The sequence below is a fragment of the Eriocheir sinensis genome, chromosome 39, assembly GCF_024679095.1.
Source record: "Eriocheir sinensis breed Jianghai 21 chromosome 39, ASM2467909v1, whole genome shotgun sequence".
NCBI lineage: Eukaryota > Metazoa > Arthropoda > Malacostraca > Decapoda > Varunidae > Eriocheir > Eriocheir sinensis.
The window spans coordinates 13,572,060-13,589,502 of NC_066547.1; the positions used below are offsets into that span (position 1 = coordinate 13,572,060).

General features: G+C 41.2%; 1 protein-coding gene across 5 annotated transcripts in view; it reads right to left on the reverse strand.

Moving 5' to 3' along the window:
* LOC127009028 (uncharacterized) overlaps positions 1-15,662 on the reverse strand; it is an 84,108-nt gene extending 68,446 nt beyond the window's left edge. For 3 of the 5 annotated variants that reach the window (XM_050881637.1, XM_050881631.1, XM_050881633.1), the window contains exon 1: positions 15,370-15,661. The gene's annotated coding sequence lies outside the window, so the exon portion shown is untranslated. Of the gene's footprint in view, positions 1-15,364 lie in introns of all 5 variants that reach the window. The other 2 variants (XM_050881635.1, XM_050881634.1) reach the window with 2 other exon arrangements.
* Positions 15,663-17,443: the final 1,781 nt, after the last annotated feature.

The following is a 17,443-nucleotide window of genomic DNA, read 5'->3' on the forward strand; positions in this document are numbered from 1 at the left end:
ATAATACTGATATTAAGAAAAGTTAGAAAACAATCATATTTTCTACCACAACACGCCAACTTCCACTAATTTTCACCGTGCTTCCACCTCCTCCCTCTGTGATTATATGAACGACAAACTATCTGAATAAATAAACCAAAACAATATATTTCTTTTCCCAACACAATACTAACTTCTTCCACTTCCCTCTGTAATAAAAACCTCACTAACCAACGAATTAACGAACAACAATAAATACAATAATAACCGAACAATATACCATTTTTTTATCACTAACACTAACGTCTTCCAAACTTGCCCTCTCTATCTGTCTCAAACGTTTCTCTCACACTTGTTATCTCTGTACCCTTCGGTTCCTAAAGAGCCATAGAAACAGCCATTAAAATTTACCGTTTCTACTACATAACACTAACATGTTTTCCTCAGTTTTCCCCTTTAATCTGTCCTCCTTATGTCTCTCCCTCTCTCTGCTTCTCTGCCCCCGTCGCTTCCTCCACAACCACGGACAATATATAACAGACATTAAAATTCACCGTTTCTACTATACTAAACACTAACACGTCTTCCTCAGTTTTCCCCTTTAATCTATCCTCCTTATGTCTCTCCCTCTCTCTGCTTCTCTGCCCCCGTCGCTTCCTCCACAACCACGGACAATATATAACAGACATTAAAATTCACCGTTTCTACTATACTAAACACTAACATGTCTTCCTCAGTTTTCCCCTTTAATCTATCCTCTTTATGTCTCTCCCTCTCTCTGCTTCTCTGCCCCCGTCGCTTCCTCCACACCCCCGAGACAATATATCACTATACCATTTCTTTCCAGACTACCACTAACACTACTACTAACATCTAACCTTAACACTAACATCTTCCTCACTTGCGTCCTTTATCTTTCTCTAACTCGCCCTCTTGTAATATCCACTTCCTCCACGTCCAGACAGACAATCAACACTTTTTTCTTTTCTTTTTCGTGTGTTTTTTTCTATCACCGAACACCGTCTTCCTCACCTGCGCCCTCTATATGTTCTTCCTATGTCCCACACTCATTCTCTCTTCATCTGTGTCCCATCCGCTTCCTAAACATCCACTCAATACTAACGTTCTTCTCACTATTCCCCTTTAATATGTCCTTCTCATGTCTCTCCCTCACACTCTTTCCCTCCCTCTCCCTCCCGCTTCCTCCACATCCACATACAGAGACGATATAGGCTGCTATTGTCACACTCCCGCCTCTCACATCAGTTATTTCCAAAGGCCGAAAACGGAGATTAATCAGGTTTTCATGAGTGTTCCTTTAGGTTTATGGCACAGTGAAAGGGTCAGGCTACCGGAAATGCCCACAGCTCCTACGAAAGCCTTGTCAAATATGTGTGCCTGGGCGCCGAAATGTTTAATAATACGGCCCTATATAACTACCCTTTCCAACCAGAGACTACCACTAAACACTGATATCTTCATTTTTTTTACTTAAACTTAATATGTCTGCCACTCTCACTCTCCCTCATTATCCCTTTGTAGCCACGGTCCCGGCTCCGCGGAAAAAAGGTGGATTAATGTGGCAGATATTTATGTGGGGGTTATGTGGATTATGCCGGGATAGGGTTAATGTAGTAGGGATTATATGGATTATGTCGGGGTAGTCGAGCGAGGTGCGAGGGATCAGATGTTCACGGTCAAAAGTGTCGAGACAGCGGTAAGGGGGTGATGCGACATGGGCGAGATGAGTGAAATGCTGACTCGGAACGCCTGCCGAATGCCTGCCGGAGGCCCCTCTGGCGCAGGGTTTGAGCAGGGAGAGGAGAGGGACAGTAGCGAGGTAGTGTTAAGAAGGGAAACACGACGTCGTTCACACTGCCGTTACCACGATGTCTCACGCACCTTGTCCGACCGGAAGGAGCAACCCGACTGTACTCGCAAATGCGTATGTAATATTGACTATTAGTTCCTTACCAGCCATGTTCATTGTACTGGTCACCTGGCTTACGACCGTGATCATTGTATTAGTAAGGTTATCTAAACATCTCGTCTGACGTGCATGTATACGACTGCCCTGCTATGATAATAATGATAAAGTAATTCGTTGTTCCGTGTTCCGTACTGTAACGCACACGACCTCCATCTTTCAGGTTTGACAACTATTCAATAAATGATGTGAGTTCGACGCAGCGGTATCAGTCACCTAACTGCCCACTTCAACAAGCGCTGGTCATCATCGCGCTTACACCCTTCCACTGCCTGACCATCCACAGGCAAACAACTCCCCTTTACTACCAGACTGCCGCTAAACACTAAAGGGGCTATTACACTGGGCAAATTTTTTCGTGGATCTTCAGTCAAACCACGATTTCCGCCAGCGTGGTTCTCATTTGTTTCTTGTTATTGCTGCTGACGATGATGGTGAGTAATACCGTCGTCCTTTGATGAAATCTACTGTAGTTTTGAAAGATCGTGGACACGTCAGAAAACCACGGAAATATGAGAACCACGCCAGCGGAGATCGTGGTTTGACTGAAGATCCACGGAGAATTTGCCCAGTGTGATACCCCCTTAACAGCTTCCTCACGTCTCCACTTTAATGCCTCTCTCTTTCCCTCCCTCCTTATCCCTTACTCTTCCTCCTCATCCATACCAGACTACCACTAACATCATCTCTCTTTCCCTCCCTCCTTATCCCTTACCCTTCCTCCTCATCCATACCAGACTACCACTAACATCATCTCTCTTTCCCTCCCTCCTTATCCCTTACCCTTCCTCCTCATCCATACCAGACTACCACTAACATCATCTCTCTTTCCCTCCCTCCTTATCCCTTACTCTTCCTCCTCATCCATACATGTTACCAGACTATTAGACTACCACTAACAGCTTTATCGTGCTTCCCCTTTAATCTGTCCTCATGTTTCTTTTAATCCTCTTTCCCTTTCTCTCTTTCTCTCTCTATCCCTTCCGCTTCCTCAAAGTCCACCGAGACAGGCATTAGTAACTTCCCTTAACCATACTACCACAAAATACAAACTCTCCCTCATCTTTCCCCTTTAATCTGTTTTCATGTCTCTCGTTCTCTTTCCTTCTCTCTCAGTCCCGTCCGCTTCGTAGATAATATAAACACAGGTAAGAATTCAAGGTGGGATCAGGTGTGCAGATATATAAACACAGGTAAGAATTCAAGGTGGGATCAGGTGTGTAGATAATGTAAACACAGGTAAGAATTCAAGGTGGGTTCAGGTGGGTTTAAACATCCACAGACATGGCACAATAACTCCTCTCTTCTACTAACCTTCCTCAAAACACTAAGATATACCTCGTCTGTCCCCTTTAATCTGTCTCCATGTCTCACTCTCTTTCACTCCCTTCCCCTCTCTGTCCTTTCCGCTTCGTCAAAGTCTACCGCGTTCCCGACAAGAGACGCGTCGTGTGGTGGCGGTACAAGTTATAATCTTATCCCTCGAGGCGTATTGATGTTAAGTATTGATCCAGACAGGGAAGGGAGTTAAGCAGAGGTCATTCACCCCAAACTAGGGATGGGGTGGTCTTCTAAGCTTGGGGGAAAGTAGGGTGACGAGAGGGAAAGTGGTGGGGAGGAGGGGAAGGGAGAAGGGGAGGGCGTGGGTAGAAAACGGGAAGGGAAGGAGAAGGGAGAGGAAAGGTGGAGAAAAAATAAGGTTAGGATAAGAGAGAAAGGAAGTAGAAGGGCGAGTCAAGTGAAAGTGTGTGTGTGTGTGTGTGTGTGTGTGTGTGTGTGTGTGTGTGTGTGTGTGTGTGTGTGTGTGTGAGAGAGAGAGAGAGAGAGAGAGAGAGAGAGAGAGAGAGAGAGAGAGAGAGAGAGAGAGAGAGAGAGAGAGAGAGAGAGAGAGAGATACATAGATTTACATAGATATTCAGACCACACACACCCTATGGTTCAGGCTAGGTGGTCTGTCCTTAAACTTAAGTGGAATCCAATTAAAATTTATGTTTAATGCCGCCAAGACTTTACATTTCGACTTCAGTGAATATCAAGGTGAAGTAAGTGGCGGTCGAGCTTGTTTTTAAATACATTAATCGTACTGCACTGAACCGCTGAAGGAGGGAGTTTATTCCATTCTCGCGCTACAACGTTGGTGAAGAAAAATTTGGTGCAATCTGAATTTACTTGTTTATATTTAAGTTTTGTGCCATTATTTCCCGTTCGGAACGTGTCATCGAGAGAGAGAGAGAGAGAGAGAGAGAGAGAGAGAGAGAGAGAGAGAGAGAGAGAGAGAGAGAGAGAGATCCATCCTTGAACATCCAGGTGAAGTTCTTCTCTCTCTCTCTCTCTCTCTCTCTCCCCCCTTATACCACTTCTCGTCAGAAGGAAACTAATTAATCTAACAAAAATAAGACCAATCATAATTAAGTTCGGTAAGAAGAGCGAAAAGTAAGGTTGAGAGAGAGAGAGAGAGAGAGAGAGAGAGAGAGTATGTGTGTGTGTGTGTGTGTGCCTGCCCCCATTTTCAACCACCTATTCATCACTGCCTTCCTATCAAACATAATAGTACATAATAGTTGGCTGCTTACGCAATGGTGTCCAATCGACGCATCCTGCCAGTACTAACACGGCTCTGAGACTTGGCGCCGCACTAAAGAAAGATCTAGATAAGGAGAGAAAAAGCTAAAACCGCAGAGGAATGGAGATAAAGATGATGCGTGTAACATGGAGGGATAGGAAACAAGCCAAGCAGCAAAACAACAAACAAAGGTTAAAGATATTCTATTGTCGAAAACGATATTCTCATGTCAATAAATAGAGAAAAGGAGATGAAATTGCTTCGTAGAATATGAAGGGATATGAAGCAAGCAGCAAAACAACAAACAAAGGTTAAAGATATTCTAATGTCGAAAACGATATTCTCATGTCAATAAATAAAAAAAAAGGAGATGAAATTGCTTCGTAGAATATGGAGGGATATGAAGCAAGCAGCAAAACAACAGTTGATTCTTCTGTAGAAAAAAAAAAAAAAATGTAACTGGGTTTATCATATTATGTAAAGCTAACACTATAGGAGACGTATTACAAGACATTTGGCAGCCCAAGAACACATATTTGACAAGGCTTTCATAGGAGTTTTGGGCATTTCCAGTAGTAGTTTTATGACCCTGGAGGTAGTTTCACCCTCCCTCTGTACCATGAACCTCAAGAAACACTTATTAGAACCCGAGTGACCCCCTCTTTGGCCTTTAGTAATGGCTGATGTGAGAAGTGAAACTGTCTTATAATACCAAGCTAGGTGGACAACCAATGAAACCGAGTGGGAACCCAGGAACCGTGGAGGCCAAGGCAGAGATGTAAAATCAAGCCCTTCCGGGAGGAGACTGGGGCACTCGTACATCAGATAAAGGGATGGAAAACGTTGGGAAAGGCCTTAGACTTGCCGTGGACTCGTAACAGCTGATACTGATGATGCTGACAATGACTATCCGTCCAGCACAATGATATAATATGTGTACGTGTGAAAAGTTTTGTTTTTGCGAAGATAAATATTACTCTCTAGAAAAAATATATGCAATAAAAAGTTTTACAGTACACTAAGCTGACCCTTTTCAATCTGGCACAGAGGAAGGAAATGGTAGGCTATTTACAGCTTAGCAATATTACTGAATACTTGGCTCAAAGCTTCGGCCACTACATAAATAAACATATATAATATAAAAAAAATATATATATGCAGTTCAAGGGTGGGGTATAAACAACACTTCAGACTCTTGGATGTGTTGCTGTGCTCTAAATCTCCGCAACATCTGTGCAGCAGGTGACCTTGAGACCGATTTAGAATGTGTGGTCTTAAACAGTCGAAGATAAGCTTGGAAAATTTATCTAAAGAGAGAACTCTGCCGCTAAAGACGCAACCGACCTGATCAATATAATTAGTCTGATATTTGCTTCAGAAAGTAATTAAAGCCAGCCATGACATTATTTACAAACAGACAATTATACACAGCTGCAGTACCAATGGCCGCACTGACTTACAATCTTGTCATTACGTCGTTATGTGTAATTGCGCCAAGCTAATCTGTGAGAACGTCGGCTCAAGTACACGACAAAGGGAGAGGAGCTAAAGTCAAGGGCTGTGGGAATCTCTCCACGCCATTAACATTATCAATAAACAACCAATTATAGACGTTACATGCCAGCACTTTCATTTTCTTTGAGTCTGGAGTCTCATTTCATGCTCGAAACAACCATGTGAAAAAGTCAATTATACCGAGAATTTTTGGCTGACTCATCAAATATTCTTCCTGGAACGTTTTATGAAGACAGATGCAGTAGATGACTCTTCATATCCATAGGACAGTTATAATACGTGGTCTTTATGCTATTGGATTTACCGTCACATGGAAGTAATAAATCACATGTTTATATTGAAATGTAATGCCTATTGTGTTACTTTGTATATACGTACTGTAAACTATTGTTATGACTTAGGCTATGCAACATAATTCTTGTCATCATAACATTCTTCTTCTTGTGACCTATATCACTCTGAATTGCCATGAAAGTTTACCTCTTCATCTTCTCTCCTTTTCATTCGTGTCATTTCACTTTTCTTTTTCTCACTTGAATGAACTATAACACCAAAAGAGATATTACTGCCGTCCTGTCTGTACTACACGGTTGCGCTGCCCCATTTACTTCAAATAATATCCTGCCAGATTACTTTATCAACACCTGTAATGGTGATAACACCGGAGCCTAACACAGGAAGCCTCCCTCGCACATCTTCACTCCAACATTTTAAGCTAACATAATTATCGAGCTATGCACCCTTCATCACCCCAATGATGCTTTGAAAATAGATCATTAACCATACTAACAGTGTAATTGTGCATTAAGCTGAGGGCAGGTGAGACAAAACAGTAGCTTTGGAAGATTTCACAATAGCTTATTATCATAGAATTGCAGAGATTCAGATGAGCAAATATTCACTTATCTGGTAAATGCTATTAAAAAATGCTTCATTCCTGGAGAGATCTGACTGGCTTTACTATGTGGTACTTCAAATCTTCATCATTAAGTTACTCAACATTGATATTACGATTTTCAATAAGTCAGTTCAAAGCAATGCTGCAAAACTATATACAACTCCACACTAATGGGAGACTTTTAAAACTGCTACTATGTAGAGGCCAGCACTGCACCTCTTTAGCTCTCTGATTAGAACTAACTTGGCTGCCGCAGCTGTGAGCTCCCCCAATATAATATGTAATTACAGTAGTAGTTTGCCTTTGGAATTAACTTTATTACCATAAATTTTCCTCAAGAAGTAATACCGATACACTGAAATTATACCCACACACAGAAGCATGTATACTCACACACCAATAAGAAAGAATAAATAGAAATTCCACACCTTTTTCTAAGACTGTTATTTATAAAATAAAAAAAGGATGTATATAAAGATAAAGGAGAAATGTCTTTTATGGATAACTAATTCTTTGCTAATTGCACATATGTCTTATGGAGGCATGAATGCGATTGTTTCATTAAATAACAAATAAAAATCTCCTATAACATTTTAATATTTTACACTACGTGCCTTGGGCTCCAAATACTACCCAGATTGATGTACAAAAAATAACGAGGAATAAAAAATCACTTTTTTTCTGCTGTTGATCATCAAGTTCCAAGAACTCAAACCCTAACCTCCAAAGTGAACTGTATATGCATTTCCCCATCCAGAAAAATTATCATCCACTAATACATTAATCATATGCTGACATAGTTACTCAATAACATGAGTGTATACATACTTCCAATAGCATGGCATAATCAATTTCTCAATTGAGCACATCATGACATGAGGGATTATAATAACAAGGCTTGTTTCATGCAATACTGTAAAAACATTTGTGATCAGACCAAGAGAATGTAGCAACAATCCTAAAAAGTAGCACAGTACATACTTTATAAACTGCTTTGATGCCATGTCTGTCGATACGAAACCTGAGTCACGACCATGCGATATCTATCTTCAGTCCATGCTGAGATCAAATGGTGCAGCAGGTGTGGACCACACTGCAGCTAACACATGCCAACTCATAACACTGAGGTACTATCTCAGATGGGACAATCAAAGATAAAGAAACATTGTGGCTTAATGGGAAATGGATATTAAAAAAAAAATAAGCAGTGAAGATACAACTATATCATGATTTTTTAAACTTGATGGAATAAAAAACAGAGTAATTACAGTGAAGAGTCAGAGAATAGCATTTGATGTTTCTGTACTACTTTTTCCCCATTTTCAATTTTTGCAGTAATTATGATACCAATTTTAGAATAAAACCGTTGTTCTTGCACATAAAATTTTCTTAAAATATGATGATACTTTCTGATTTTTAAATAAGGTGTGATATAAGAAAAGACAAGGAAAGATTTGTAAAAAGTGGTATATACTTTACTCTGACTTCTATTCACCATAATTATTTATTTACTCTGTTGAGTTTTGAAAATCATGTTATAGTTATACAATCATTGCATAATTCAATGGTGTCAATAATATTTGCCTGTATTGTGTAAAAGATGAACTAAGTAAAGAAGTATGAATATTTTCTGAACCTAGACTAGTGTGTTTGGCGACGGAAATGTCAGAACAATGGCCAACGGTCAATCAGCAGCGCCCGAACTTGCTTGGCTAGGGATCCAGCCACTGCTGGGAGGGACCCGGCTTAAGTAAATGGACTATAGTTCGATACCGCCTCATGGCAGCTTCTTAGTGAGAGGTGACACTCTCTTATAACTCTGACAACTATATTGTCTTAGCTACCTAACTCACAGGAATCTTAATCACCTTTTTCAATCATTTCTAAGCAAATATGATTTGCATAACTATATAGTCTATCACTGCCTGCTTTTCTTAATTTGTCACATTAATAACACCGACACAACGAAAGCTTTGTTCCATTCAATCATACAATACAGCATGTGACTTTCTATAAGCATAAGTTTCAAGTTGGATTCCTTATTCATCAATCAGCTAGGTGGTGGCTGAACTGGTAGCGTACTGGGCCCACATTCACCGCGTGATGGACGACGCGGGTTTGAATCCCCACGCTACCACCTCGGATTTTTCAGTCACCGCCGAGTGGCTTAAAACTATCCACATGCTGTCCTGAAGACCACCCATCAACCCGGACTCTAGAGGAAGCCGTCCAAGCGAATCAAGAACGAGTTCCGGGGGGCAGCATGAGCCAATGCAAGAAAAAAAGTCAATAGTCCTGACTTTAAAGGATCGACATTCTACATAACAAAAAATACTTAGGACTGACAATCTACAAACATGCATGACAAAAGTATCCCACTATAAGTCTTCAACCTTGCATGGAGAGCAGTAAATTTCATAGAACAATGTCTGCTTTGCAGCCATAACCTCATGCAACACTATTTGTAAGCAGTGTGGAGTATGTTGTTGTAACAGTCACTCATCATATGGAAGGAGCACACACTGGGATGTTGTTCAGCCTACCTGCTGTTAATGACATTCCCCAGGTAAATGTTTAATGAGATATCACACTTGTTCTTTCGAGCAGCACAATTAGCACAGGTGGCAGGAATTATATTACCATCTATGAAGATAATAATATATATTGAGGTATAAAGAAAACACAGTAATGAGTAAAATATATAAAGAATCTCATCAAGGCCATCAAGTTTACAAGCAATAAGATTTAGAATGATGGAGTTTTAATCTAATGCTTACTCCTCATAATCATCATCAGCAGCACCAGCTTGTATCATTCCACTGTAGGACACATGTAGGCCTCTCCCAAGCATTTCCATTCATTACTGTGCTGTGTCTCTAGTTTCCAATTTCGAAGCAGCATTCAATAAACTTCTTAATTTCATCGCACCCTCTACTTAACAGCCTCCTATTAGGTCTTTTTATATCGATTATTTCCTCGTCGGTCACTATTTCTGTTCATCTGTTGTTCCTGATAAATAATTTGTTGATATCGGTATAGACTAAAAATAGTGTACAACAGGTGTGGAGTGGTTTGCAGAGAAAGCCTGTTAAAGTACAGCACATGGAAAATGGCAGGCACTTAACATACTATTGTAAATGTATGGAGGCTAATGTGACCTATTGAATAATTTACAGCTTAGTATATTTTCAACTTTGGGTGAGTTAGTGTTACCTTGAACCAGGGGATTCCAAAGTGGACAATGGGACTCTCCAAGGGATCTTGACGATTTTGGTGACTGTAGAGTCAAAGGGGGGTTGATCAGTGGATGGGCTCCAATAGAGGAAGGATAAATTATGGAAGGTCAATTGTGGGTCAGTCAGTCTTCTACTAAGGGTTTCAGAGGCCATGCCATATCATTTTTCAGGAATAACTTTCTAACAAAGATCAAAATAGGGCAAGGTCAGAAACATACTTTGCCAAAGTATCATCTTTCCCCAATCCTTTGTCAAAGTTATTCCCCCAAAACAATATAACATGGCCTCTGAAACCCACAGTAGGTTCAACGGCTGAAATACATTACAGTCACACCTCAGTTTATGATCTTAATTCATTCCGGAATTTTGATCGCAAACCAAAATGAACACACACTGTAGTGTTGAAAACACAAAGATTGCACACTAGAGCACAGACGTAAGCGGACAAAAGCACGCGAATGCTACCTCTGTGAGTGTACAATGTAGACTGAGACCCCATCCCTTTTGTTTTCCACTCTGAGCGCTCTCGTCTTGCGGCGAACAAAGAAAACCCACACTCAAATCTTCACCTTGAACAAACAGGATGCTCTTACCCCAAGTCACCACTCATAAACTAAGGCATTTTTAATTAATTTCTTTTGCTCATAAATCAAAAACACTCATAAAGTAATGCACTCGTTAACTGAGGAATTACTGTATATCAAAATATAGTACATACAATGTCATGTAATAAATTATGAATTTGTGCTATGTGATTTTTTTTATCATGTACTTGAAGGGTTGATGAGCTGAGCAGCTTGGGAACCCTGACTTGACCAATGCATAAGTTTCAGTGTCCTTCATAAAAATTTAAAATCTACAAAGTTAAAAATGCAAAGCTGATAGGTACTAGTTGACCATCTTCCCATGATTTTTAAAATGCAAAAGCTCCAACAATGATCATTATAATGACAAATGTCATAACTGGTGCATCATGGGACTTTGATGTAGACTGATGAATTAGTCACATACACAGTGGAGTCCTAGGCTCTTCATCTCATCAGTTCTCCTCCTCTTACTGATAGTCTTCTACCTATTAAATTCCATCGCGATGTTGCCTCACTTTCTATCTTCTATCGATATTTTCAGGCTGACTGCTCTTCTGAACTTGCTAACTGCATGCCTCCTCCCCTCCTGCGGCCTCACCTCACACGACTTTCTGATCAAGTTCATCCCTATACTGTCCAAACCCCTTATGTAAGAGTTAACCATCATATTCACTCTTTCATCCCTCACGCTGGTAAACTCTGGAACGATCTTTCTTCATCTGTATTTCCTTCTGCCTACAACTTGAACTCTTTCAAGAGGAGGGTATCAGGACACCTCTCCTTCCAAAATTGATTTATCTTTTGGCCACTCCTCTGTACTCTATTCAGGAGCAGTAAGTAGTGGGCTTTTTTTCCATTATTGTTTTCTTTTTCTTTTTTATGCCCTTGAACTGTCTCCTCTGCTGTAAAAAAAATAAATAAATAAAAAAAAAAAAAATAAAAAAAAAAAAAAAAAAGAGGGAGGTGGTGGCTGACTGATCAGCCTGCATATGAGGTGATCCTGAGTTCAAGTCCTACTGCAAGACGCTGACAATTTTCAACCATCGCCGTGTGGTTGAAGATTACTCAAAAGCTGTCCAGATCTTCAATCAACCCTACCTTCAGCAACTTTGGTCAAGAGGAGCACCGGGGGGTGCAGCATGGCCCAAGCAACCGTCATATATCACAGCAGCCACTAAAAATAAAATTCTCCAATGCCACTAATGGGGTGGGGCCATCCACAAGGCCTCTTAAGAGAGCCTAATGGTGCTATAGGCAGCACATAAATAAAAAAAAGATCCACAATGCCAGATCAAGGACCCAAAAGAGGAAACTTCTTTGATGCAAGGGTCACAAATGAGTGGAAACAATGAATCAATTAAAAGGGGCATATGCTAGGGGGGGGTTGCCTCGCCAACCCTACAACACCAAGCTAGGGGGTTCCTTTGGGCAGGTCTCCATTCCTAGATAAGTTACTTGTGGCAGAATCTATCAACTAGCTCAAGCCACAAACTCTGTAGGCGTCTCCCTGGCCTTCCTCCACTCGGGATTATCTCTTGCAGGCACCTAGTGACCAGGGTTAAATTTTAGGTAGCCTGCCATATGCCCTTATATCCAGGGTTGGTGTTCACAGACTATGTAGGTAATAGGCCTCAATCTAGTCTTGCAGACCGACACAGTGTCATTCCAGCAATACGTTATCCCACGGTTTTACGTAGGCACTTATTACCAAAAGCATCAATCCACCTCTTCAAGTCACTATTCAGTGTCTGTATCTTAGAGACATAGGGTAAGACAGGAAGCAGTGAGTAGAATAGCCTACCTCAGAGTACCCTATAGTATACAGCCCTGGTAACACCTTTAAAAATTAATATGGCAACTTTGAGAAAAATGCACAGAGAAGAGCCATCTTTATGAGTAGTGAGCTCCTTAGCCTCTTTACAATCACTGAGATAGACAATATGAACTTGTTGAATCATTACAAGAGTTGAAAGTAAATCTGTAGCTAGAACAGTTAACATTGCAGGCACACAACACCAGTGCTCTACTTTCACTTGTGGCAGTCTCTTCTACCTGTCCATGGCATGTATAACATCCACACATAGTATGTATGTGTACAGCCAACATGAAAAGTATCCAGGAAAGCATAGAAATAAAACAAGGCATGACCTATACTATTCCATGTGCCAGTTTCACATTTTTTATTAGGTATTCATGTATTATCAAATTCATGAAAGCAAAAGGAACTTGAGCAAGAACATTACATGTACTTATATTGATTTAATACGACTGAGCCAGATGACTTCCCAATGTACTTTATTAGTGTGTTCCTATTTCTAAATCATTTTTTCTTCTCTTTCAAAGAAAAATTGTGGGGGGGATGTCCAACACACGCTGGACCAAGAGGACATAGTCAGAAATCATATCCCAAATTGGCTAATACAAGAAGAAGAATCATTCACACTGAGAACTGTAGCTGTATGGAGCAGTCTGAATGAGGAAATATAGTTTCATTCAAGAACATAAACATTTTCAGGAAAAGATTGGAGAGATTTTAGGAGGGGAAGAGAGTATAGTATGATTATTTTACTGCCAACGTCTTGCAACACCAGAAACAGCAAGAGTACAGAGGAGAGGAAATAGTTTCATTAAAAACATATATATTTTCAAGAAAAGATTAGATAAATTATGGGAAGGACAGAAAGTCTTATATGATGATTTCACTGCCAATGTCTCTCAACATCAGAAACACCGAGAGTTAAAGGGTTCAGGAAAGAGGAACATTTAAAAGAACCCACCATACTCTTTTTTTTTTTTTTTTTTTTTTTTACAGCAATGGTAGCAACTCAAGGGCATCAAAAACAGAAAATAAGAAAGCCCGCCAAGCACTCTTCCAGCAAAAAGAGTACAGTACGAGTGGCCGAAAGAGAGGATCAGTTTTGGTTGGAGAGGTATCTTGATACTTCCCTCTTGAAAGCATCCACAGTCGTAGGCAGGAGGAAATAAAGATGGAGGAAGGTTGTTGCCAAGCTGGAGATAATCAATAAGTAAGCATCAATGAGTACCGGTAAAGTTTATTATGTTCAAGGCTGATGTGCTACTCCCTCTACATCCCCCACACAAGAACCTCGACAGGAGAGAACAGGAAAAAAGTACAAGATATTGGATGCATACATAACAATAACATAGTACATAGGGATTCACAGCTTTTAAAATGGATACATAACGTTTCTCTAAGATTAAATGCCATACCCACAACATCACCAGCCCAATAACCTTCAGACTTCAGATCATGTCCACTTGAATGTTGCAGTTAATTTAGACTCAGTGACAGCCTGACCCTCTCACAAGCCTGTCACATGACTCTTCACTGTGTCATGCCTCATACTTCTTTCCTTACTTCATGCCTCACCTTTAGCCTTTTCCTGATTCACTTTCCCTTGCCTCTGAGATCACCACTAGGTAAGCATTCTCTAATTATGTAAATCTTCAATTCTATTTTACCATTTCTATAACAAAAACTGATTATAATAACTTGGTCTTCATGCCTAAGCTTTATTCCTTTTCTGATTCTCTTCTTCAGTCTTCAATTCTTTTTCATCATTACCATGCCCACCAATTCTGATAATGATAATAACGTGTTCTTTTTTATTCATTACCTATAAATATCCATGCTTTTCATCATTACCGCAACAACTACTTTTGATAATATAGATAACCTGTTCTTTTCAAGATTCATTTTCTATTACTCCACCAGTAACCATTCATGCTCACCTTACAACAACAACAACTGATAAGGATGATAACTTGGCCTTCTTTCACTACACAAGCAAACTAACACTCAATACACACTCCCAGCAACTCCCATTTTCCATAACCAAAACATGGAGTCTGCAACCCCAACACCAGTAAGATAGAGTCTGACCGGCACCTCACAACACACAACACAGTCAACACTCACAAAAAAACACAGTATTACCTAACATAACCACAGCCCCAACAAGGCATGCATATCAGCAGCTCTTTTTCCTCCTCCCCGGCACAAGTCATTAGCCCCTCGGGGTAACCAACATGGTACATACGTAATAAAATGACGCAACACGAATGTACTTCCATTGCGACGTATGTAACCCCGCTATATGACCCTCAGAATGATGCTATGACACTCTGGAGCTTTAACTTGTGTGAAAAATAGGTTTAAAGGGCAGAAAATGACGTGTAGACGAGAGGGAGGAGCCGATCAGTAACCTTCCCCGGGTAACCTCACTTGTCTTTCACTATTTACCCTTGTCCTTACAGGTACTCCGGCCTTTAAAATTATGCTAAGATATTTTGGGACTTTAAAATGATAGAAAAATATATCCTCCCCGGGTAAACCCCACTTGTTTTCCTGAATTCGTTAATGTCCCACAGGTGTTCCAGTCTTAATAATGGTGCTAGGTCACTCTGGGGTCTTAAAATGATGGGAAAATCGGTTATAAGAGCAAATATTCGACGTGTGATGACCAGGGGGAGGAACCATGTAACCTTCCCCGGGTGACATTTTTCCTTCTCTAATAACACGTGTCCCACAGGTGTCCCGGCCTTAGTATGTTAACGGGAGAGTCTTAAGCTTATTACCTCACCTGTGGCCCAGCTCCCCTGTTAGATGGTCGTCATTTTAGCGTGTGGTCGTGATGGTCGTCTTCTGGCAGAGGTGGGGAGGGGCGGGGGTATTACAGGGCTTCACTCCTCCTCACCGGGGCCTCTAACGCAACATAACAAACTAAAACCACACCCAAAACGTATCACATCGCCGCGCCGTGAGGTCAGGGCATAAATTCGTGCCAGGGAGCGGGTGGTAATGAAGGAAAAATGAACCCCCAGCTAGCGGCCACGATCGATCCCCGCGACGCCGCCCCGCAAACTGGTGCTGCCCCGCCCCGCCCCGCCCCGCCCCCCTCAGCCTGCACCCTCACACGTGACTTACAGGGGTTTTAAATTAATACCCACATGTGACAGTCAACCCCAGGAATTTTAAAGGGACGGAGAGCTTCTAGGAGAGGAGTTTTAAGGTATATCTATGCTGCCCCGCCCCGCCCCGCCCCACCCCCCTCACCTTGCACCCTCACACGTGACTTACAGGGTTTTTTAATTAATATCCTCATGTGACAGTCAACCCCAGGAATTCTAAAGGGACGGAGAGCTTCTAGGATAGGAGTTTTAAGGTATATCTATGCTGCCCCGCCCCGCCTCGCCCCGCCCCCTTCAATCTCACCCCCACACGTGACTTATTAGGGGTTTTAAGTGATTTCCACACATGACAGTCAACCCCAGTAATGCTAAAGGGACGGACACCATCTAGGATAGGCAAGGATAGGTGTTTCAAGTTATATTTCTGCTGCCCAGCCCTGCCCCGTCCCACCCTCCTCTGCCTCACTCTCACACGTGACTTATTTTGGGGGTTTTAAGTAATATCCACACATAATAGTCAACCCCAGTAATTCTGAAAGGGCGGACAGCAGCTGGACAGCATCTGCAATAGTACTTTCTAGGCTAATCATTCATATCTGCACTGCCCCGCCCCGCCCTTATAATCACCTTCACATGGGACTTATTGGGGGGGTTTAAATGATATCCACACATGACAGTCAACCCTAGTATTTCCAAAGGGACGGGCAGCTTATAGAATAGGAGTTTCAACGCTGTTATGTCATATTTGTGCTGCCCTGCCCCACCCCCCTGCTATAGCACTGCCTCGATCACCCTAGCTCACATGTGATTTATATTGAGCTTTAAAGTGATAACCACAAATGACAGTCAACCCAAATAATCATGAAGGGACGGCCCAACGTACAACATCTAGCATATAGCGGGTTTTATGGCTAATCAGCTGTTATATGTTTCTGCTTTCAGCCCCGCCCCCATCCTCACCCTCACACATGACTTATTTTTAAGGGCTTAAAGACAGATTTCCCACATGTCAGTCAACCCCAGTAATGCTGAAAGGACGGAGAGCATCCTGAATATCGGTTTCAAGGCTAATCTGTCAAACTAAGGTCATGTAAGGTGCCCCATGTGTTGACTTCCTTCATGCTGTTCATACGTGTCCTCTTTGGTCTAAATTAATATCTGAAAAATACAAATGTGCTTTACAGAGGATATTTTTAGGTAAATCATGAACACTGGCTAAAATTAAGGAGTTTCAAGGTCTCCGGGGAAGTTAAGACCCGGGGTGACTCAAGGGTTCAGATTCTTTTTATCAAGGTGTTCTGAAGACGTAAACAGATGAACACTTCCACGCCTAGAGGGTTGAATGCCATTACTCTTTGCTGTGCTCTTGTTTGATCTCTTATTTACGGGTACACATTATGGACCAAATAGTCGTGTATGTAAAAATCCAGCAATTATTCACTACCTCGTTCATTGTAATCAAAGTCATTGCTCTTGTGCTTTTATTTCTCCTTGGATGATGTGTGATTTTATTTTCGTCTATTATTTTTCTACGAGTCTACGGTAGCGAAGTAATGTCTGAAATCAATTGACTGTAGTATGGTGAATCATTATGTATTTAGCGATAAGCCTACATGGTAAACTTTTGTCCTTTCCCTGTACCTTCGCATAATGATTTTGGGCTGGGACGACCACGATATCTCTCTTCAGTATACATGCTGTAGTTTATCCAATGTAAATTAATTCATTCAACTAACTAAACCCTTC